Genomic DNA, 25522 nt, shown 5'->3' on the forward strand with positions numbered 1-25522 from the left:
GAGGTGAGGTTATCAAATTGTCGGTGGGGATTGTGAGACAAATTTTGGTTTTCGTTTTACCGTCTACATTATGCTTAAATGTTAAATTTGAAAATTTCACTTACCAACACTACAGTGTTATGCAAATACGGCTCTAATCCCTAAGAACTGCATTGTTTTTCCGAAACTGTTCGTTGACGAAGTTTGAAGTTTTTCTCTTGACACAGTTTCTTGTATTTATTCAAGACGAATTCGTGCTCATTTTAGATTTCCTTCAAGTAGCGATATCAATAACATTAACTATTTCCAGGTGTTTGGAAACCTAATAAAATTCGTGTTAATTAGCGAAGCAAAATAAACTTACTTATGTATGTTTGTCTTCGCAGCCAACTCCATCTTCTCTCTTTTCCCCACATACGCCCGATTTTCCCATTCAAATTATTATGCAAAGTAACACTCCGGAGTATTCAAATGCTTCGTTTCCACACTCGTTCCCACGATTTTAATGGCAGCGATGATTCGATTTAGTCGAAAATGGTGCACTCGTTATCTCAAATAGTGCGATATATCGAGTTTAGAAAGGTTCAAAATAGTCGTTTAAGTAACGAAAACTGCTCGGTTGGTGGTTGTTGGGTTTTCTCTTTCGCACCTAATCCGTCTAGTAGAGCCGGATTAGGATCAGAAATGTCGGACGTTCCCATGGAATAATCCCATTAGTTTCGTTTTGTTTGAGGGCTGAGACGGGTAAAACTGATTATTCAGTCCATGTGGGATTGTATTCGGGAAAAACACGGAATCATTTCAATTTTTAATCTTTTCCGAGGATAACTGTTCTCGGGAGACGTTTTTTACGTTTGATAAACGTAATTTAATTTTTCGGCGTATTACTTGCCATGAATAATGGAAGCGACGGAATTTGTTTGGGTTTTTGATTGTCTCTGATGTTCGTGCTGAAAGGGCACAGTTCGTGCAAAATTAAGCCAAGTATTCTGTCCTTCTGCGGGGGAAGATTGCAAAGGTGGAATTCGGAAGCTCGAAATTCTTATCTGCGAGTAAATGTAGTAGCATTTTCGAAAATGGTATTTTAAACTTTTGAGCTTGCATTCTGGGGAGTCATGAATGCGGCAAAGTAGTTTTAGCGTACTAGTGAGGTAAAGTAGGTGAAATGGATACTTCTCTTTTGCAATTTTTCCAGCAATTTGCGATGTTTGCTCTGTGTAAACAGTTTTAAAAAGCGAGCTTTTTATATCCGCTTTCATTTAAAATTCAGCAACGCCAGTTGCTTTCATAAAAAGTGATGACGAATCACAGCACCTGTAAATAAAAATTACACGAACAAAATCTTTTGTTTACGAAGTCGTTGCCGGTTAATTGACATCCTTTTGAGGTCACGTGGCAAAATGCTAACATAATGAAACACGTAATAAATTACACGTAACAAGACAGACAATTTTGTTATGATGAAAATTTCTTGCTAAATATTTAAACAATGTTACATATTCAGAGTGATTATTAATTGCGTAGCTTTAATACCAGCAACTTTGTTAAACGTTGCAGGGAAATTAAATCCCTCTCATAAATAGTTAAAATGGAGCTATTTGCATACTGTAACCCTTCGTTAATAATTAAAGTCTGCGTCGAAATAAACCTGGAAACACTAAAAATACGTTCAGGATAAATAAACAATAGAACGATTCGGGATTCGGATGTCAACATCCTGCAGAAAATCAGTTACCATGTTAATAATTTCGTTGATAATCCAAAGGAATCTCCACAACTTATCGGATTGAGTTTGTAAACGTTTCAATTACGAATGAACCTCTAGCTAGATTGATGAATCTAAATCAGGATGTGGTTAGCTCAAAGGAAAATGTATCCAGTGTTTCGATTGTGGACACAGAAGGTCAGTCGTTTGACCCATAAATAAACGTTGGCCTTTTGAAGCAACAGTTCTCAAGGTACGATCCATGAAAGTGCTCCAGGTGGTCGACGAGATGATCTAAATTTAAATTGGTTGCGTTACTGAGGGCCCCTAAAAGTCAAGGACGTGTCATGTATCCGAGAGGAAGGAAATGAAAGATCGTTATTACCAAAAACGTCCCGGGGAAAAATGAAAAAAGTTTAAGTGTTTGATTTATTCCAGGTTCGTATGTTCCAAGTCGAAATGAGATTTTACATACTTGAATATGTGAAAAGTTTCATTTATCATTTTCGGTTTGTTGATTGTGGAAACCGAAAATTCCTGCCGCATGTAGAGTATTGAACGCTAATGTTTGCCAAGTTTTCCCTTACGGAGCATAAAATTGGACTTGTTTGCGTAAGGTTGCTGACAACGTGTGACATGTAGGGGATTAAATTTTTGGGATATTGCCGGGTTTCGTTGATTTAGCTGTATTTAAATTTAATTGTGAGAGGATTTATGTTGAACTTTGATGTTAATGTGCGTTTTTGGAATTAATGGGTTTGTGATTAATGCTTCCGTGTAAATTGTAGACAGTGTAATGCTCTCGCTAGGCTGGTGAGGTGTGGGAATTGGATTGATGTTTATTTGGTTTGGGTAACTGAAACCATTGTTACTTCTGCTTTTACCGTCTGGTTTCACAACGTAATAAGGCAAATTTAACATAGTATAATGTACGTCACCACTAAATTTGAAATTTTAATTTTCGAATGTGTAATTAGAATCAATTAATAACTATAAAGAGACGATTCTCTATAGATTTTGTAGAAACCGCAGCCAACAGTCCAGACACAATAGTCGGACTTGCATAGTCTGAACATAATTAAAAAAACGAGTCCTTTTCACCCGAAAAAAGGGTTCGGCTGGGAAAAATGTGTGAAAGAGTAATCGCGCGTCAAGCACATTTCTTTATTGAATTACCACAGACTGAAAATTATGTAATTGAGACAATCCCGGTTTACGCTGTGTTAATAAGCGGCAATTAATTGTGCAGATTGCGCTGAAAATGTGGGCCCGCCATCAGTTTGTAAATGGAGCGAACGGATTAAATAATGAATGCATGAAAATGAGTAAGAGGTTTTCTTTGCAGTACATATGTCAGGAAACAAGATTTCTTTAGCAAACAGGAAACAGATGAGAGATTAACACAACTGGCCTTACAAGCAGAAAAGTGACTATGACTAACACAGACAAGTTAAAAAGCGTCATTTAAATCGTGAATGCGGTTAGTCAGCATCGGGAGATTTATTTTTTAAGAAATCAGGAATTTGTTCGTGGTATTTCATTTATAATATGGATGCGTTCTTTGAAAAACGTAGCTACTGGGTTATGATAAAAATGTCGCTAGTGTCGTCATTGTATAATAAACTTGATACAGGGTTAAATTACGAATAGAATACTACAGCTTCCACATTTGTCAACGACAAGATACTTTTCATGTATTAATTATTTAAACTGTTATTCACAGAAGCATACATCTGAATACAATCATCTTTAAATTTGTTCAGTTTTGTTCTCAAGATATGACATCATGTTTTTTTTTAATTTATTGCTTTACACTATTACTTGACATCATGTGTTTAAAAACACGGTTTATGAAACACAGCTTTTTATTTTTTTGGATCTAGTATATCTCTTATTTCGAAATCTTCTGTAGCGAATCATAAAGTTAAAATAGTTTGATATTTTTGTGCAAAAAAAAATCGGTATACAAATTAAAAAAAAAACGACTGGAGCCCCTGAGATTCTTTAAAATTGCTTGAAAATAAAACGATTGGGACCCCTGAGATTAAAAAAAAATATATTTTAAACTAAAACAATCGAGGCCACTGACATTTTTTAAATTATTTCAAAAATAAACCAGCAAGAGCCCGTGAAATTCTTGAAATCCTTTAAAAAATGAAACGACCGGGGCCTCTGAGATTTCTTATATTTTTTTAAAATGAAACGACTGAAGCCCTGAGATTCTTTATATTCTTTAAAAAATGGAACCACCGGAGTTCCTAAGATTCTGTATATCCTTTAAACAATGAAACAACTGGGACCCCTTAGATTCCTTATATATTTTAAATTCTTTAAAAAATGAAACAATCGGGGCCGTCAGATTCCTTACACTTTTCTCAAAATGAAACAACTGAGGCCTCGGAGATACTTCAAATCATTTCACATATGAAAGATCAGGAGCCCCTGAGATTCCTTAAAATTGTTTTAAAATAAAACAACCGGGGCCACTGAGATTCCTTAAATTAAGTTTAAAAAATAAACCACCACGAGCCCCTGAGATTCTTTAAAATTATTTCAAAATAAAAACCACTGAGGCCTTGAGTTTCTTTATATTCTTTAAAAAATGAAAAATTGGAGTCCCTGAGATTCTGTATATCCTTTAAAAAATGAAACACTTGGGGCCCTTGAGATACTTTAATTTATTTCACACATGAAACACGAGGAGCCTTTGAGATTCCTTAAAATTATTTTAAAATAAAACAACAGGGGCCCTTGAGATTCATTAAATAAGTAAATAAATAATTTAATTGCCCAACAGAAACTTCCAATAATAGGACACTATTAAATAAACATAATGAAAAACTAATAAGAAAAACAAAACATACCATAAAATGAAATAAGAATAAAACTTTAAACTGTAAACCCTACCACATAGGTGAGTGTTATATAAAGTTGTGTAAATAATATGTCACAGAAATTTCACAAAAATAAAATTTCTTTAAATTACAATTATGTTCTTCTGTCGAGTGGGAACGGAAGCTAATAACAGAATCTAGGATGTGAAAAAAAGTGCTAATCGTAACTTTTTTTGTTAAAACCACTCTTATCTTAGCAAGTACTAGTACCGCCCACCCGCCCTGTAGTTTCTTGGAAGATATGTCATTTGCCAAAATCAGTCTTATCTTAGCAAGTATTAGCACCGCCCACCCACCTTCTTCTCATTCTAACTACTAATTTTGTTTCTGTTCAGTATAAGATCATTCATTTCATTCAGTTCGGATAAAATCAATCACTGAAAAGGAGACAGGGTGGGTGGGCGGGGCCAATTATCTTCTTCTGTCGAGATGTGAAAAAAAAGCGTTAATTGTAACTTTTTTTGTTAAAATCAGTCTTATCTTAGCAAGTACTAGCCCCGCCCACCCGAACTCTATTTTCTAGAAAATTGTTATTTGCCAAAATAATTCTTATCTTAGTAAGTACTAGCCCCACCCACCCGCCCTCTATTTTCTTGGAAGATATGTCATTTGCCAAAAGCAGTCTTATCTTAGCAAGTATTAGTCCCGCCGATCCCCCATCTTCTCATTCTAACGACTAATTTTATTTCTGTTCCGTATAAGATCTTTCATTTCATTCAGATCGGATAAAATTAGTTACTGAAAAGGAGATAGGGTGGGTGGGCGGGGCTAATTATGTTCTTCTGACAAGATTTTCATTTTTTTTTTAAACGGAACACTAAGGTTTTTTTAGTTGTTTCCGAAACAAACAAACACCACGGACCTTCAGGACTCTGTCCAAATATAAAAAAAATGCCAGGAATTTCACGAATTGTTAAATTCTTTAAAAAAAGCTTCAAGTAATATAAAATTTTTTCAATTTTTGTTAGTGGAAACAGCAGGTGCCCTCTTTTTTTTATTTTTTCAAAAACCAAAAAGCTAGAGAACCCAAGAATTTCTCAAAGGCCTATGGTTCTCTGTTAGCTTACGCTCAGGAAGCTAAAAGTTTGTATTTCAAAAATAAACCACTAAGATCCCCTGAAATTCTTTAATATTATTTCAAAATAAAAACGAGCGCGGCCCCTGAGATTCTGTATATCCTTTAAAAAATGAAATAATCGGGGCCCCTGAGATCCTTTAAATTATTTCACAAACGAAACACCTGGAGCCCCTGAGATTTCTTTAAATTATTTCAAAAATAAACCCGCAATAGTTCCTGAGATTCTTTAAAATAACTTCAAAATAAAAACGAACTCGGCCACTGAGATTCTTTAAATTCTTTTAAAAAATTAAACGACCGGGGCCCCTGAGATTCCTTATATTTTTCTCAAAATGAAACGACTGAGCTCCTGAGATTCTTTATACTCTTTAAAAAATGAAACAACCGGAGTCCCTGAGATCTTTTAAATTATTTCACAAATGAAACAACCGGGGCGACTGAGATTCTTTAAAACTACTTCAAAATAAACACGAAGGGGACCCCTGAGATTCTTTAAATTCTTTAAAAAATGAAACCACCGAGGCCCCTTAGATTCCTTATATTTTTTCAAAATGTAACGACTACGGCCCTGAGATTCTTTATATTCTTTACAAAATGGAACCACCGGAGTCCCTAAGATTCTGTATACCTATCCTTTAAAAAATGAAACAACCGCCGCCACTGAGATTCTTTAAATTATTTTAAAAATATACCAGCAAGAGACCCTCAGATTCTTTAAAATCACTTCAAAATAAAAACGAAGGGGACCCCTGACATTCTTTAAATTCTTTAAAAAATGAAACCACCACCGGGGCCTTTTAGATTCCTCATATTTTTTCAAATTGAAACAACTAAGGCCCTGAGATTCTTTATATTCTTTACAAAATGGAACCACCGGAGTCCCAAAGATTCTGTATCTCCTTTAACAAATGAAACAACTGGGGCCCCTTGATTCCTTAAAATTGTTTTAAAATAAAACAACAGGGGCATCTGAAATCCTTTAAAATTATTTTAAATTAAAACAACTGGAGCCATTGAGATTTTTTAAATTATTTCAAAAATAAACCACTAAGATTCCCTGAAATTCTTTAAAATTACTTCAAAATAAAAACGAAGAGATTTTTTAAATTCTTTAAAAAATGAAACGATCGGAGCCCCTGAGATTCCTTATATTTTTCTCGAAATGAAATGAATGAGGCTCTGAGATTCTTTATATTCTCTAAAAAATTAAATGACCTGAGTCCCTGAGATTTTGTGTATCCTTTAAAAAAATGCAACAACTGTGGCCCCTGAGATACTTCAAATTATTTCATACATGAAACACCAGTAGCCCCTGAGATTCCTTAAAATTGCTTTAAAATAAAACAACAGGGGTTCCTGAGGTCCTTTCAAATTATTTTAAAATAAAACAACCGGAGCCATTGAGATTTTCTAAATTATTTCAAAAATAAACCACCAAGATCCCCTGAAATTCTTTAAAATTACTTTAAAATAAAAACGAACGGGGCACCTGAGATTTTTTAAATTCTTTGAAAAATGAAACGATCGGAGCCCCTGAGATTCCTTATATTTTTCTCGAAATGAAATGAATGAGGCTCTGAGATTTTTTATATTCTCTAAAAAATTAAACGACCCGAGTCCCTGAAATTTTGTGTATCCTTTAAAAAAATGCAACAACTGTGGCCCCTGAGATACTTCAAATTATTTCATACATGAAACACCAGGAGCCCCTGAGATTCCTTAAAATTGCTTTAAAATAAAACAACAGAGGTCCCTGAGATCCTTTCAAATTATTTTAAAATAAAACAACCGGAGCCATTGAGATTTTCTAAAATATTTCAAAAATAAACCACCAAGATCCCCTGAAATTCTTTAAAATTATTTTAAAATAAAAACGAACGGGGCACCTGAGATTTTTTAAATTCTTTGAAAAATGAAACGATCGGAGCCCCTGAGATTCCTTATATCCTTTAAAAAATGAAACAACCGGGGCCCATGAGATTGTTTAAAATTATTTTAAAATAAAACAGCCGGGGGCCATTGAGATTCTTTAAAATTATTTTAAAAATAAACCAGCAAGAGCCCCTGAGATTCTTTAAAATTACTTCAAAATAAAAACGAAGGGGGGCCCTGAGATTCTTTAAATTCTTTAAAAAACATAACGACCGGGGCCCCTCAGATTCTTTAAATTCTTTAAAAAACATAACGACCGGGGCCCCTGAGATTCTTTATATTCTTTAAAAAATTAAACGACCGGAGTCCCTGAGATTCAGTATATCCTTTAAAAAATGAAATAACTGGGGCCCCTGAGATTTCTTAAAATTGTTTTAAAATAAAACAACAGGGGCCAATGAAATTCTTTAAAATTATTTTAAAATAAAACAAACGGGGCCATTCAGATTTTTTAAATTATTTAAAAAATAAACCACCAGGATTCCCTGAAATACTTTAAAATTACTTCAAAAGAACAACGAACGAGGCCCCTGAGATTCCTTATATTTTTCTCAAAATGAAACTACTGAGGTCCTGAGATTCTTTATATCCTTTCAAAAATGGAACGACCGGGGTCCCTAAGATTCTGTATGTCCTTTAAGAACAACCGGGCCCACAGACATTTTTTAAATTATTTCAAAATAAACCGTCAAGAGCCCCTGAGATTCTTTCTATTCTTTAAAAAATGAAACGATTGTAGTTCCTGAGATCCTTTAAATTATTTCACGAAAATTAAATTTTGATAGAGAGAATGAAGGTTTCGTTTACGTTGAGGAATTTTAGTTTTAGTTGACTTTGACTGGAATTCTTGGAATCTGTAATTCTTAGGATCTCAAAGTTTTCAAGCAACCCTAGATATAATTTTTTCGAGAATTTCGGGAAACCCAAAAAGCTTTTCATTTTCTGGCCTCTGGAGCACATTTGGAGTTTTTAAATATAACAATCTCTGGCATCACTAAAAACACTCAAATCCCTAGAATCTACAGTTTTTTTTTTTGTAAAATTTATATTTAGAATTCATGAAATAATATCATGTTTAGGATCTTGAGGTATCTACTATCTCTGAAACTTCCGCCCTTATAGGAATCGTAGATTCTCTATCACATAGAAAATTTACAGGATTTTTAGAATTTATAAAATTTGAAGGATATCTGTGACTACAAATATGTCAAGAGTCCCTACTATACCTATGTCATAGTAGTCTCTGGAATCATTAAGATCTAGAATTTCTAGATAGAATTCTAAATGAAGAATTCCAAAAACTGAAGACGTCAAAAATTGCAAAATCGTAAAATTGATTAATTAAATATTGAAAACTCGTGAAATTCTTCCTTCAGACCCAATAAGCTTGTCAAAATGGAATTCAATACCCATTTCGCAGTAAATAAAATAAGCCAGTGAAATAAGCAAAAGAGGTGGTCGGGGCTGAGTTTAGCTTTTTTATTAAGAATCTTATAAGCAGCAGTAGTCCCGCTCACCGACCCCCTCTTCATTCCAGGGACTACTCTTAGTGTTGTGTAATCTTATCATAGCAAGTACTAGCCCCGCCCACCCACCCTCTTTTTTCTTAGAGTATGTCATCTGCCAAAATTAGTCTTATCTTAGCAAGTACTACTTTTCACAACAAGAAACTTAGAACATGGTTAAAATGGTACATTTTGCAAGGAAATATGGATTTTACAATTATGGGGCGGAGCCTAATTGCAAAATCAATAGTTCCTTATACAAATTTTACATTTTAAAATGTTTTAAGTTTCATGTTGTGAAAAAACTCTACGACAGATTTTTTCTTTAGGGATGCGTTTTCAGTTTTAGGAGGTTGCTTTTTTTGTTCAGTTATCGGCTGCTTTTTTTCAGTGTTGAACCCTGTGTGGACATGGCCGGTCCATTAGAATGTTTTAGGTTTGTGGAAGTGAAGATAAAAATACATTAATCAACTTACTTATTAGACAGATAACCTCCAAACGATTATCACATTATATACGTTTTTTAGGAATAACGTGTACATGGTAAAAATCTAACCATAATTTTATCAAATCATTCTCACTAACCTAACAATTTGGTAACGTCACCTCAAATTTTTCGTAATAAATACCATTCAAATTTTATAAAGTTACATACTCCTGTACTTGCGGTTTATTAATGCGCTGTGAGTTAGTCCTAGGGTATGGTGTAATACTGCCCGTTCGTGGACAATTTGTTAGACGCATATTCTCCACAACTACGTAATAGATTACTTTAGAATTTTAAAGGTACTTAAGGTAATCCTAATCGTGCGGATAGCGAAGCAATTGCCAAATGCGTCTACCTATTTCATGACGTAATTTCATGGTTCTGGTATTTCTCAGTTGAAATTTATAGTGTGACACCTTGATTTGTCTTGAAAAACACAGTCAATGTGCTTTCGAGGAAAGGGAATTTCACTACATATAACACTGTGAACTTTTTTTTTGGTTACAAATTTTGATAAAAATATCCATCTTACAACATTTTGTGCGACATTAATACCCGACGTATCAGTTTTCCGAAAAATCAATTGTTGACACGGTTTCAGGTGACGTTAAGCATAAATTCAAGCATCAGAAATACAGCTCCGTTTACATTAAAAAAAAGACATATAATTACATACATGGCTCTACTACGGACTCTTTGTTGCCACTGCTGTAACCATGGAAATGTAATAAAGTCGCCGTTTCGCTCGGTTTTATTTAAAGATCATAACAAACGAAAAAACTCTAAACTGAGCCTGTATTGTCGCAGCAAACAAATTCCATAATATTCAATAACAATCCGCATTAAAACGTTTCTTCCAACAGCCAGCTCGAAAATCAATAGCCCATTTCCTTATTGTTCGTCGAATAAAAAATCCTCCTCCGAAAACTCTCATAATCAGAATTAAATTATTTGCCTTCACAATATCATTCATTCGCCAACAATGACCGTCGAACATTAAAAAAAGAGAACTTGAAATAATAACAATGAGTGAGTGACAGTCGGATTACCAGCACTTCACACGTTCAACAGCGAGAAGTAATTAATGGAAATAGGTTCACTGTATAAAGACCAATTTAATTTCTAATCCCATCATAAATCCGACCACTATGCAGTTTATTGCAAGTTCACACAAATAAAAAACGAGTGCACGACCTCAAAACCATGCGGCGCGTTTTTCCATATGCGTCCTAAATGTCAATGTCTCCTATGTGTCGTTTTCAAAATTTCTGCGTTTGCAGCATGAATCACCACTTCGACGGGATTAAATTGCGGTAATTTGTGCGGGCTTTAGCCCGAAAAAATTGCAAATCCTGAAATTATCGAATGAATGGACTCATTGTGAACACAGCGTGCCTCCGGCTGAGGGTGTGTGCGAGCTTTACGGAGACCCCAGATCGATGCTTTGTGAGCCACGCCCTTAGCCGGGATCTTTTGCGCCCCTTTGCACTGCTAACACACCCTGTATACCCCCGTGTCACTTGTTTACATAGCGTGCAACGAGTGTGACTGATGGTTTTGTTTCCACCGTTGTCGAAAGGGTTTTTTCCTTATGAGGTCAAGACCCGGAAAAGAACAGCACGTGAGGATGCCCTTCGCTGTTTATTCGGATTGTGTTGTGGGGCGAAGCTAAGCACACAAACACGCGAAAGTATGCACAAAGCCGTGATTTTGCAAAAGGGAGTAAACGAAAATGCGATTTTCCAAAAAAGCAGCAATGAGGGTTCAACAGAACGAATAATTTGCGGAACTCGTGGGATAGAGCTAAACAGAAAATGCATGTACACTATATTCGTATAAAAGCATGGTACATAACAACAACAAAAATTTGACTCACTATTCATTTTAAAATTGCCGAAGAAGAAAGGGTGGGGATAGGACCAGCATCTGCATTGAACATTCTACCCTCTCGAATTTTCTGAAAACATCAAATATGTTTAGAAATTTAAAACTGTTAGCTTCTTCAACTGAATTTACACAGCTTTCATTGGTCTTGTTGGCCGCCTGGTCCCTAAATTTCACTTACGCAGTATATTTTTGATTACAATCTTATAATTAACTTCGTAAATCGCCGACCAGTTATTAACTCATTTGCGAAAGAAGGATTGTTATGTCGAGGTAAATAAAGGCAATACGGTGTTTATCTTGCTTTAAAAGGGCGATTTCTGACGGTTCTTCTCTTCAATTTTCTAAAGAGGGTTATGCAATAATTTTGTTGCCCCTGGATTTAGATAAATTGCAGTCGATGCGTTGCACTATTCCAAGGTTTCCAAGTGATTAAATAACGAATTTAATAATTTAGTCTTCGAGCAAGCACGTCTTGTAATAAAAAATTTAATTGAATTCATTAATCACCTCGAAGAAGTTGTTTTGCAAGACCATGAGTTATTGGTTTCATTCGATTAAGTTCTCTGTTTTCAAAAGTCCCAGTTTCACAGCCAATTTGTCTTGAAAATTGTAGGTTGTATTGTTGTGAAATAAGTCGTTAAAAATATATTCTGGTGACGGATGTTCGTATGAGATAATACTTTTTCAATTTAACGGATGATTTTTGCTACAGTGTGATGAAAGGCCACGGATATTTTATTCTTTTGTGTCACAATGAAGTTTATGAGTTGTTGAGAAAAATTTGCAAGAGAAACTAGAATATTTTTCTTGGCAAATTTCGCTTTATAGTTTAAACAATATAATTTGATACTGTGTGTGATTTATGGCTATATTCATTGCTCTAATTCTGAAAATATCGGTTTCTCATTTGTTCCAACATGTAATTTTTGAAAAGCTTAGATATGTGTCAAATAAATACATTTCGTCTATAGATTATTTATTAAAACATTTTTCTTGTCGTTATGGATTTCTTTTCAAAATCGTAATTTTTCTTTATTTTTTGGGGTGGAAATGTAAGGCATAAAATAACTAAGAATACAGCTAAATTAAATTTTTATTACTTCCCGAGCGTAAGCTAAAGAAGTATTGTAATAGAGTCCATCCGGTCAGCAGTTAATTTAGTGCTTTTTGGACGTTTCATTATTCTTAGAATATAAAAAAGGTGTCTTCCGTTTCCGCCTCTTTCTTCTCTGTGTCGACAGTTAATCTCCGAAACTACTGGACCGATTGTTGTCAAATTTTGTGTGTATTTTAGACATATCTCTTACTAGAATTTGTTTATTCATTCCCATCAACGATATAATGAGGTCACCTCAAAATCTTGTTATTTAAATTTCAGAAAATAGCATATTTTGTACTTGTCCACCTTAATTTTTAGTCTTGATCCCATGAAAGACAAACGGTTTACTTTGTGTTCGATTTTTTAAATTTTCAATTTCTCGAATTTTTAAGTTTTAGATTTTTTGCCTTCTTGTTTTTCGATTTTTCAGATTTTCGGAATTAATTTCAATTTTTTGATATTTCGATTTTTCAGTTTTCTATTTAACGGTTTTCTTTCGATTTTTCACCTTCTCGTTTTCAGATCATCACATTTGATACTGATATACGAGCACTCTATGATAATGATAAAATAAAATCGCTTCGTCTGTTTTGGGAGATAATTTACGTGTGTAATTGTCGCATTCTTTCGATGTATAAACATAAACAATTGAAGTTAAGCATGTACTGATGATATATTTTTACTTCAGAGGCGGGGGAAAATCTGTCTACACAAATTTAGACCAATTTTTTGCGTTTAAAAGAGAAAGTCTTGCAGACGCCCAGTGTTTTGTTTTAGAAATACTTTTAAAAAATCTCAAGGATGCGTGGAGTTCTTTATTTGGAAAGAATTTTACAGAATCTTTGGGGCTCCTAGCGTCTTTCTTTTTTAATATGTGATGGTTTATTCTTGAAGGAGAAATCAAAATATTGTCAAAACCGAAAAATTGAAAAATCAAGAATTTTAAAAGTCGAAAAAATCCAAAGATTAAATATCGAGTAGATGAAAATGTTGAAAAATGTAAGATTTAAAAATTCGCAAAATTTTGAAAAATCGAGTAAGTAAAAAATCAAAAAACAAAGTTGAAAAATCTAGAAATTTAGAAATTGAAAATTTGAAAAATCTCAAAACTTAAACAGAGAAATCGAAAATTTGGAAAATTTAAAAATCTATTAATTGAGAAATTGAGAAATCGAAAAATTGAAAAACGCTAAATCGAAACATCAAAAGATCGAGAAATCGAAACTCGAAAAATTGAGACATCGAAATAGCTAAGGATCGAAAAATGGGAAAATTTAAAGTTCAAAATCCCCATAAATCCAGAAATTGAAAAATCGGGATATTGGAAGACTGAAAAATTAATTCCGAAAAATTGAAAAATCGAACGATCTAAAAATGAGAAGGCACAAAATCGAAACACTGAGAAATCGAAACAACCAAAAATTGAAAAATCGAAAATTGTAAGATTTAAAAAATCGCAAAATTTGGAAAAATCGAATAAGTAAAAAATCAAAGAAACAGAAAGTCGAAAGATCAAAAAAATTAAAAATCGAAATACATACTGAAAAATCCTAAAACTTAAACATTGAAAATTTGAAAATCGAAAAATTGATGGAAAAGGCGAATAATCGAAGAATTTTAACTTAAAAAACTGAAACATTGAAATACTGAAAAATGAATTCCGAAAGATTGAAAAACCGGAAAATCTTAAAACCAGAAGGTGAAAAATCGAAAGAAAACCGTTAAATCAAAAACTGATATATCGAAGTATTGAAAAATTGAAAAATTAATTGCGAAGGTTTGAGAAACCCAAACAACAAAAAAGTGAAAAAGTTAAAATTTAAAAATTCGATCAATTTAAAATTTAAAAAATCGAGCAGTCATAACATCAACTAAAAAATCCAAAAATCGAAAAATTAAAATATCGCATAGATGAAAATGTTGAAAAATGTAAGATTTAAGAACTCGCAAAATTTTGAAAAATCGGATAAGTAAAAAATCAAAAAACAAAGTCGAAAAATCTAAAAATTTAAAAATCGAAATACTTTATGTATTGAAAAATCCCAAAACTTAAACATTGAAAATTGAAAATTGAAAAATGCGAAAAAAAAAATTAAAAAATTTTAACTTAAAAAAGCTGACAAACCAAAAAGTGAAAAATCGAAACATTGAAAAACTGAAAAATTAATTCTGAAAGATGGAACAACTGGTAAACCTAAAAACGAGAAGGTGGAAAATCGAAAGAAAACCGTTAAATCAAAAGTTGAAATATCGCAAAATTGAAAAATTAATTCCGAAACATTGAGAAATCCAAACAAAAAAGTGAAAAAGTTAAAATTTATAAATTCGAACAATTGAAAATTTAAAAAATCGAGCAGTCAAAAGATCAACAAAAGTCTAAAAAATCCAAAAATCGAAAAATTTGAATATCGCATAAATGAAAATGTTGAAAAATGTAAAATTTAAAAAATCGTAGAATTTTGATAAATCGAGTAAGTAAAAAATCAAAAAACAAAGTTGAAAAATCCCAAAACTAAAACAGAGAAATCGAAACATCGGAAATTAAAAAAAACGATTAATCGAGAAATTGAGAAATCGAAAAATCCAAAAATTTAGAAACGCCAAAAATTGAAAAATCAAATACATAAATCCCCAAATTGGAAACTCGAATAATCGAAAAACCGAGAAATCGAGATATCGAAATCGAAAAATTTGAAAAACGCGAAATCGAAACATCAAAAGTCGAAAACTGGAAAAACTGAGATATCGAAATAGCGATAGATCGAAAAATGGGAAAATTTACACCATAATTCCAAAAATTGAAAAATCGGGATATTGAAAAACTTAAAAATTAAAAATTGAAAAATTGAATATTTACAAAATCGAGAAATCAAAACATCAACGAGTCGAAAAATCAAAAAAATTAAAAAATCGAGAAATGCAAGATTAAAAAAATCGCAAAATTTGGAAAAACCGAATCAGTAAAAAATCAAAAAAACAAAGTCGAAAAATCTAAAAATTTAAAAATCGAAATTCATTATGTATTGAAAAATACCAAAACTTAAACACTGAAAATTGAAAATCGAAAAATGCAAAAAAAAATTTAAAAATTTTAACTGAAAAAAACTGACAAACCAAAAAGTGAAAAATCGAAACATTGAAAAGTTACTTTCGAAAGATTGAAAACCCGGATATCTAAAAACAACAAGGTGAAAAATCGAAATAAAACCATTAAATCGAAATATCGAAAAATTGGAAAATTAATTCCGAAAGATTGAGAAATCCAAACAAAAAGTGAAAAATTTAAAAATTCGAAGAATTGAAAATTAAAAAATCGAGCAATCAAAACATCAACAAATCTAAAAATGTAAGACTTAAAATGTCGCGATATTTTGAAAAATCGAATAACTAAAAAGTCAAAAACACGAAAAGTCGATAAATGGAAAAATTTCAAAAGTGGAAGTATTTAAAATTCCCAAAATTGAAATAGACAATAAATAGAACATAATTTTTATAGCTATATTTCTTTCCGGGATTTTTCGCCTTGTTTTATTATTATCGAGTTGTCAATATTCGTCAGTTTATTCGATTTCTCACTAAGTTAGGTTGATAAAAAAAACACCACTTCCCATTAAAAATGTACCCATGATAAATGTAAATATTCATTTTTGTTAAAAAATAATGGGTTATACGGATGTTTCTACGTACTGTGTAATCAAGCAAGGAAACTTTAGTCCTGGTCCGTTTTATTCTACTCTTGAGTGTTACGGAAATTATGGCGTGATAGTACATTCTGAACGCCGTACTTTATAAACAACTAAGGTCGTACTTTGAGTAGAGAACGAATTTTAGGATTCAAAAAATCTAAAAATAGACCCTAAAATAGGCTACTTAACATTTAGAAAAAGGCTCCAAAGAAATTCAAAATAGCCATTTAGGAAATTAGTTTTTGTGCATGAAATTATTACCTACTTCTTATTTGTTTCTACTTTCTGAGCGTATGCGAAGGAATTATTGAATTGGAATTGAATAGCTTTCGCATTGTCTCGACGTGTCATAACCCCTAGAGTACGAAAAAATAAGACTTTCATTTGCATATGTTTGTCGTCTGTGTAGATTCTAATTAGGCAGATAATATAACTTTTTGTACAGATATCCGTTAGTTCAACATATTTCTTAGTGATTATTTTGCTAGATTTTTTGGGAACACTTGGGTTTTTGCCCTCTGGAACTTAACAACTTTTTTCCGTTTTCGTTTGATAAATGGGTCACTTTTTGTTTTCTTCAGAGTTCTAGAAGTGCCAGTAAGAAAAGAGTTAAGATTTTGGGGCTGTGGTTGGAAGTGGTGTTTCTAAACACATTTTTTTTCTTCATAGCCGGTATAAAAAATAATTTGAATTATAACTTTTTCAAAATTTAAGAAAAGACGAAAAAAGTTGCTTGATCCATTTGTTCTAATAATATTCCACTTTTTAAATCCGTAGGTCTGCTCTCGTGTTTGTAGTAGATCTCGGACTTCTCCTTTCGGGAAACGCGTGGTTTGGTGTTTGTTCAGTTTGTGCTCCTAGTTTACTCTGAAAGCAGGACCGACCCTCCCTGTCGATTTTCTTTATACCCTCGCCACCATCGAAAATATTCCGCCCATCAGGTCAAGACCCGGAAAAGAACAGCAGGAGAACATGCCCTTCGTTGTTTATTCTTCTGGTTTTACAGCACTGTTTGCTTAATCTTCACAACGTTTTAAGTGGTTGTTATTCTGTTTAGTTCTATTATTTAATTGCGGTGTTACCGAACCCTTGTTTGTCTCTACGGTTCTCTTGTTAATTTTTTCCCGATCGCATTGAAATGTGTACACGAAACGACAATAAAACGGTTAATGGCGATAAACATATCATAAGTTTATTATTTTTGCGTCGTAAAGTGTGTGAGGAGACGCGTTTGGATGACTAAGGAGCGTAAATACCACAAGGGAACCTTGAGTGTGCGTGCATGCTTGGCATAATTACATATGCTTTATTTGCTACCGGTTTTTGTTCTTTGGCGGTGAGGAAGTTAACGAAAGTTGGAACTCTATGCGACGTGTGGAATGGTGGCAGAGGTCTAAGGACAAGTTCGAGGTGTTGTTTGTTGGGTTTGGTGTATTTAGAAAGTCATTACATTTGCCTTGGTTTGCTTAGGGGCGTGTATGTGTTAAGCAAAGTGAGATACGAGTGGTGCGGAAGGTATTGTTTTACTTTGCAAATCCTTCTGTCGTCGTGGAGAAAGTTCCCCGAACAGTGTAGGAGCTTAGTTTGAAGTTTTTTGGATTTATATGTCAAAGATCAGATTGAAACGGTTCACTTGACGTAGACTGTTTAGGTCTTACGACGGGAGGGTGTGGTGAGGATTTACAAAGTTTGCACGTTCCGTTTTGAGTTTGCTGATTGTATTTTGTTACTAAAACGTTTAATTAATAAATTTATAGCATGAAAATGCCCACCATAGGTTTCTAATTAAGTATTTCTTAACCTACCTCTTAATCTAAATGTTTTTTTCATTTATTGTCTGTCGAAGTTCTCCCAAATTATCAATTCGTTGTCGAATATTGAATTTTTTAAGTAAGGGCATAGAAAGAAATCACGTGGAATTAAATCACAAGATCTAGGTGGATAATTCCCATACCCGTTCGACTTATAATTCGTTCACCAAAACAATCTGAAAGCATATTCAAATATTGTGGTGTATTGTGAGCTGTTGTCCCATCGTGTTAAAGGTAGGAATCTTTAAGTTCGTCGTTGTGGCATATACTTCCCTTTGGACGAAACAATTTCATACTTCTTCGAAGAATTTCTCAAAATTGATGATAATCAAAAACAGCTTCAGGAAATTCATCTTGAAATTCTTACAGACAGCCTGGATTAAGATTGATTTTTCAAATAACTAGAGGAAAGACAATAACGCAAAAACCAAGAATCGCAAACAACTGAACGTATTTATTTTGGAAAATCATCGGTAACAGAATTGGTGTAAAATAGGAGTAATGGCAAAAACGCGATAAATGCGTATAATTCTTGCTGTTTGAATTTGACGTGCTCTAATCCTATTGCCAGGAATTTGTATTTCTAACAATAATAATTTGCATGTAACAAAATAAGATTTAGCCCATTTGTTTTAATTGTAGTGTGGAAATTGGAATCTGTGCCCAAAATAGAATTCGAATTAAACAGTCAATTGCAAATAAAATTTACTTTCCTTTTACATGTACTTCTACATACAGAGTGTTGATGAAGTTTCGCACAAAATCTATATTTCCTTTGATTGACTTTTTCTTGAAAAATCCTCCTACAGGTTAATTTATTTTTTAAAACGACATTTTTTGATGCAAAAATTAATTTTTGCAACCCGCGGTTTTTGCATAATGACGTCATTCATGATTTTTTTAAATCATCGTTATGTTAAATTCACCATGTTTATCGTAAGTGTCTGAAAAAAAAATAAACAGTCGCAGCAAGTACGTGTGATCAAAAAGTTTTCAGATTAGAGTTGGCCATGGAAATGTTGGTCATGTCTTTGATTAAACTGTAAAAGTTATATAAGTATAACCTTTTTTAAAGTAATTGACTGATAAATTCATTTTTGGTAGAATTAGTACAAAAGCCTGCTCCTGTTTTTGAACTGTAGAGGATGTATAATAAAATTGTTAGAATCAAATTCTCGTTTCTTTGGACAAATTCTGTAATATGTAGCGCTCAGAGTAAATAAACATAAAATAGAAAATATTTTTCAATAATTGAACTATGGCGGTACAATAATAGCTAGGTAAGCGAAGTAAAGATAAGCCGCTCTGTAGCCTAGTGGTCAAGGCCCGGCAAGTGGGAGATGTGTGGTTCGATTCCCAGCGGGACAGCAAACATCTTTCTTCGCTTACCTACAGAACTTATTTTTTTCATATTTCTTTCTTTTCAAACAGCGTACCTTTACATCTACAGTGCAAACATAATCGACTTAATTTGAACAAAAACATGTTGGCAACGTGATTCGAAATTAAAATTAATTGCAGACTCAAAAGAAAGTTGCCAACTGAAAAAATTCTAAAATCGGCCTCAACACTAAATTGCTTCGCAGTTATATATTTTCGATGTGTCTAAGCGACAGAAATTAATGCTGCTAAGTCAGTGAACTCAATTCATTACCATTTTTACTTCCCCAATGTAAATATTGTAAGACGAATGCTAATTTCGTGTTTTCTCGACATTTCAAGACGTCTAGACTCTAGACTATGCCAAAGTAAGTCCACCATTCCATCTGCCCGTCGTCTGTCTCTCCTCTGTCGATTGTTGGCGATTGTGTTCAAAAATACTGGAGTAATTGTTATGAAATTTTAAAATTTACAACACTAGTCAAAATTTGTCGGAACGTTATTTCTGTATTCAATAAATTTCTTTTTAGGTGATTATGGAGGTGTTGGAACTCTTAACCCTGAATAACATTTTTTGGGTAGAATTTCTGTAGAGAGAATGTTTAGCCCTTTGCATAAAGTAGTCTAAATTATTTGATTTCATAGTGTTTATTTGAATATTTAATAACGATTATCCAAACCAAAAATTGATCTAATTTTTTAGACACAACTTTCCTCATCTCTGAAGAACAGTCAAACAAATCCCTTTTCTTAGATAAATTAAATAAAAATTGATTTTAAATCATATCTAAATTGGAAAACCTACTTTTTCAAACTCTAGAAGTTCTGAAATGTCGAGAAAACATTCGGCGAACGACTAATACAAGATTTGCACAAGATTTTTTAGTCAAGTGCCAAATTAAAAAAATATGTATATAGCTTGATTAATTCGAAAATTGTCAGTTTCCTCTGCTTTTCACATAGAACATCTCTATTTTCTTAGAGGGTACGTTATTTGCTAAAGTCAGTCTTATCTTATCAAGTACTAGCCCCGTCCACCCGCCCTCTATTTTCTTAAAGGGTATGTCATTTGCCAAAATCAGTCTTATCTTCACAAGTCCTACTGACCTGACCTTCCCGAGCGTAAACTAAGGAAGTATAGTAATCAAGTCCATCGGATGAATTGCCACTTTTATGTTTTCTCGACGTTTCATAAACCCCACAGTACGAAAAAAGGAGTTTCCCCGGTTCCGTCTGTCTGTCTGTCTGTTTGTCTGTATCCGAAGCTGCTGGACCGATTATTGTCAAATTTTGTATGTATGTTAGAAATAATGCTAGCCAAAATTTGGCGAATCATCCCCACCGACAATTTGATGACGTATATATATACAAAAATACTCCTACACTTGTAGTACATATACCAATCCGTTTTCAGTTTTTTCGCTTGATGTTCAAATTTTCGCAAAAACAATTGCACGGTATAATAATGTTATTCTTGTTTCTTTTAATATATAGAGTTTTCTTTCAACAACAGGATGGTTAAACATGTTTTCAGTTTTTTGTTGGGAAAAGAAGACTTCGTATATTAAGAAAAATTGGACAAAATATAAGCCCCGCCCACCCACCCCTTCTCAATTGTGATGAATGTTTTATTCATCATGAGCTGAAGGACGGAGTTTAGTTTGCAAAATCCTCATTTCTCTACAAGAAATTGCCACATGAAATATGTTTTTAAAAGGACAGAATTTTTTAGAGAAATTTTGATGTTACAATTAAACTCCGCTCTTTGGTCTGATTAGGAATGAAAAACTCATTACAATTGAGATCGGGGCGGGTGGGTGGGGCTTTGTCTTTGTTTTCTTTCAACAATTTTTTGGCGCAAAGAACAATAGATATTATAATAAAAAACATAAAGTCAATCTATGATTCAATAATTTTGGACTGTACTCCTAATGTAAGTTACATAGAATAACTTGTACTTTCTCGTTTTTTTTTTTCGAAAAACTGAAGAAATGAAAAACTGAAAAATCTAAGAATTGAAAATTAAAAATTATGAACTTGTGAAACTTCAAATTGAAAAACTGCAAACCGAAAAATTGAAAAAAAAGCGGATATTGAAAGATTGTTAAAATAAAGAAAATAAAAAACTGAAATGAAAAATTGCACATGGAAAAATTAAAAATTGAAAACTTGAGAAGCTCAAATCGAAAAATTGCAAAATCTAGAAATTGAATTGAAAAGTCGAAAAATTGAAAAATTTAATCTTGAAAACTAGAAAAAATGCAAATCGAAAAAATGAAGGAACAAAAAAAAATGAAAAATTGAAGAAAAAATTCAAATCAAATAAGCTGCGGGAGCGTTATTTACGCCACTGGTTTTTACTGTATAGAGGTAATCAGAAAACAAAAATCGCAAAAAAAATATAATTTTTCAGCGAAGTGGCATTTATTTTGATTGCACTTCGGGGGCGAGGGAAGTTCTGTTGAAATAACATTCGACCAATTTTTTAAGAAGGTAAATTTTTGAAAAAAAAATCAAGTACGGTCCACTTCATTTTCTCGAAAATAAAAGAATAGTAATGTCGCTCCCGTCTATACATATTTAATAATACAAAATAAAATAATAACCGCAAAAATAAATTTTATAATTTTTCGAAAAAAAAAAGGTACTTTAGTTTACTCTAAATAGTTTTAGATGATTGTTTTGTTCACATGCTTCCCACTTGTTGATGATTTTTCTCAGTTCTTCTGTATTTTTTTACTATTAGTGATATATTCGAGTGTTTCTGGTGAAACATATTCACATTCTTGGATGATTCTCACTTTTAGGCCTTCAATTGTATCCAGTGATTGTTTAAAAATAGTGTTGGGAAAAAGAAAAATCTGAAAGTCTCAAATCAGGTGATCGAGGTGGATAGATACAGTGTGTGAGGGCTTATTAAGCGGTTTTCATAAAACTCCCTTAAAAAATTCAAACTTGTTTGAGTTTTATGAGCTGTTGCGCCGTCATGCTGAAAATATCCATTCTAAAATTTCTCAGAATCAAGCTCGTGAATAAATTTCGGAAGCATGTTTTGATATCTATTTCGCAGCTGTAACTGACTCCTTGAGTTTTATACACGATTTACTTACTGCCCGTTGCGGAAGTAAGACTCAAACATTTCTTGTGAGCTTGGGACCACATTTTTCTCGAGATGAAAATTCGGCTTCTGTGCCAAAATACATTTGGTTAGTTTGGATTTTTGTGAAAGTATTTTTCACATTTTAAGATATCACGCATAATTCTATAGCTTGGTATCGTTATTGTAAAGATTAATCTCATTCTTATGTTATTCTTTTCACAAAGGAATGTTTCGATAAAATAGGTTTGGCAACAATTTAATCAAGTTCGCACAATGCACACCAAGAAAACTCACGAATCAATATAGAATTAATTATTTTTTTTTGTGGAGAGAAACGTACTTTTTACATTTATAAAATATGCATGGCAAAAACAGTTAGTCACCCGTACCTGACCCCATAAAAATCATAACTCTTGAAATAAAATTTATAGTAATGGATTTTTGCATCATGAATATTGTTTGTGGATAACAAATAGTGTGTTTTTGTGTATCCGACCGGTTTCCTGTTCTGAAAGTAGTATGATTGTCCTTTTACCCTCCGAAATTGGTGCGTCAATATTACAAACACCAGAACCGTCGTCAGTCCAGTCTTTTTCCTTCGTATCATGCATATCCTATCAAGTTCCCCAGAAATAAAAAATTGATGTTTTTCATTATTGTATTACATATACAGTTTTTTTTTCAGAAATGTCAATATTCCGGTAATCACTTATCTTCTGAATAATGTCTATTTTAGGACTTTTTTTATTACATTTTCCATCAAAAGTGTTTGACGTTGTACCAAGATTTCAAGATTTACATAGTTTTATTCCTTCTGATACAATTCTCCGCACTTTTGTAAGAAAATTTTTATTTGCTTCGTGGTTTTGAATGTTGAAACTTTTCCGAATATGATCCAGTTTCCCAGAGGAATAATTTTTTATTACATGTTTTGCATCGTAGGGAGAAATATTTTTTCTTTTGCTTCAGTATATAGTGCAATGGGAATAACCTTAGCCAAACCATAAAAGTATATAAACATTAAACATCCAGTCATGGGGATTATTCATTTTCGCTCAACCCGACAGTTTGCTTAAACTTTTTCTTGATATTGACAGCCAGTTGTAAACTTTGTTATGAAATGCGGTTGAAACTGTATTTCATCAAAATTAATTAATGTAGATAATTACGTAGTCACGTATTTGGAGTTTTTATTTATTGTTGGCTCGCAAAATTCGCTACCAGATGGTGTATACTTTTTTGTTACAAAATTCCAAAACTGAGGACCGTTATAGCGTGTTTTTTATGCAAAGTCTGATTTTGAAAACGTGTTTTTGCACGTAAATACCAGCTTCTGGATGGAGGATCATGCAAACGTTTAAGTTTTTAATAATAGGTTCATTGTATGCTTGACAGCTGCCGTTACCGCAATATATATTGCGGCCCGCATAAATTAGGAACAACAATTTTCAGTTCGGACAAATGGGAAGAGAAAATTATGCAAATGCATGCCCACTCACTTCCCTCGAGTAAATGCCCTTTTTAAAATTAATGACTATTGTCTGTCTGCTTTTTTGCTGATAAGCCAATTATAGTTTTTACTTCCCGAGCGTGAGGCAAGGAAGTTGTTAAGGTTATTTAAATTTGGTGAAATAAGATACTTCTGTAGTCGTGCTTTATGAATCCGCCTTAATTTTTTCATCACAATTACTTTATAACAATTTTTTTGTCGATTGAGATAGATGATTTATTTATATTCGTATTTGTGCTCTGTGACTATTATCCATTTTCCTCACTTCGTTGTTTAAAATGTATATTCTTGCGAGTTTTGTCCGCTGTACGTCAAACAGATAGATCAGTAATTTACTGCAATAAAATTTAGCGCAATAAAGCAACCATGATAGGCATTTTTATCATTAATTGTCTCACCGTTTTGTAAACTAGTGGTAATAAAATCTATACTCCGCAAATGATTAACTATTATTATTTACACACTTCTGTTAATATTTTTCAAAATGATAAAATAACCGTTCTGAGGAATTTTTATCACTACTACTGCACACACAGAATCAGTTGATTCCAAACCAGTTGAAAATACTTCAGAACTCGACAAAATTATAAATGTTTCAGCCAGTTTTACGTTTTTACCCACTGACACAAGTGTACATACAATCCATTCGAAACACTTGCAGCTGTCCAATATGTTCAGTAATAATGACCCGCTTCATACCACACCAGACAAAGCATGCCTTGTTTACGCTGTAAACCGAGGAAACTAGGGAAGCTCACATTAACCCTCTTAAAAATTTTACTGAGCCACAATTGCTGCGAGACGAACCCGCACTCACTTCTCCCCATGAAAAATTCATCCGAAGCTTTAGAATCCACCCAAAAAGGCCGACACGGAAATTTGATTACAAATCCACACAGGAAATAGTTTCAATTTTTTGCGCAAATTTAATTCCGGAAACGATTTACCAACAGGCTTTTTATTTAACGTTTTGCAATATTGGAGATGATTGGGTTTTCGGTTGGCTAATCACGACAATGGGTCTAACAGCATCTGTGCAGTTGGATGTATCTCGATAGAGCTAATCAGTGGCCAACGTGGGATCATACTTGTAAAACGTGGTGGTTTCGAGGTGGTTTTCTGGTTGTCGGTGCTCAAATTCGCCAAAAAGTTTACATTGTGAGTATGCTAGTTGAGGTGGTGGTTTTCTTCCATCTTGCATCAAACATCTTTAATCGGTTATATCACATTACAGCTTCTAAACTTAAACACCCTCCAGATAAATAACGGCAGCCACCGGCACACTCGCGCTTCCAAAGCACAAAACAAAACCATTACACCACATGTTCCCTTTTAAGCAATTACTTGTTTAAAATTCCATTAAGGAATAGTAAGGAGCAGCCTTCCTCATGCTTGAGAAAATGGTTTCGGTGATTTATTTTACAAACCCCTTTCGACTTGACATTTAGAAGAGCCATCAGTCCACAAAA

At 33.1% G+C, this 25522-nt stretch overlaps 1 protein-coding gene across 2 annotated transcripts in view; it reads left to right on the plus strand.

The window, feature by feature from the left end:
* The window catches only part of LOC135123548 (protein tweety), a 179274-nt gene that overhangs the window by 13794 nt on the left and 139958 nt on the right, over positions 1–25522 (plus strand). The window lies entirely within an intron of this gene.

The sequence above is a fragment of the Zophobas morio genome, unplaced genomic scaffold, assembly GCF_036711695.1.
Source record: "Zophobas morio isolate AGI-343-1 ecotype UQ-CSIRO unplaced genomic scaffold, CSIRO_AGI_Zmor_V1 ptg000006l, whole genome shotgun sequence".
NCBI lineage: Eukaryota > Metazoa > Arthropoda > Insecta > Coleoptera > Tenebrionidae > Zophobas > Zophobas morio.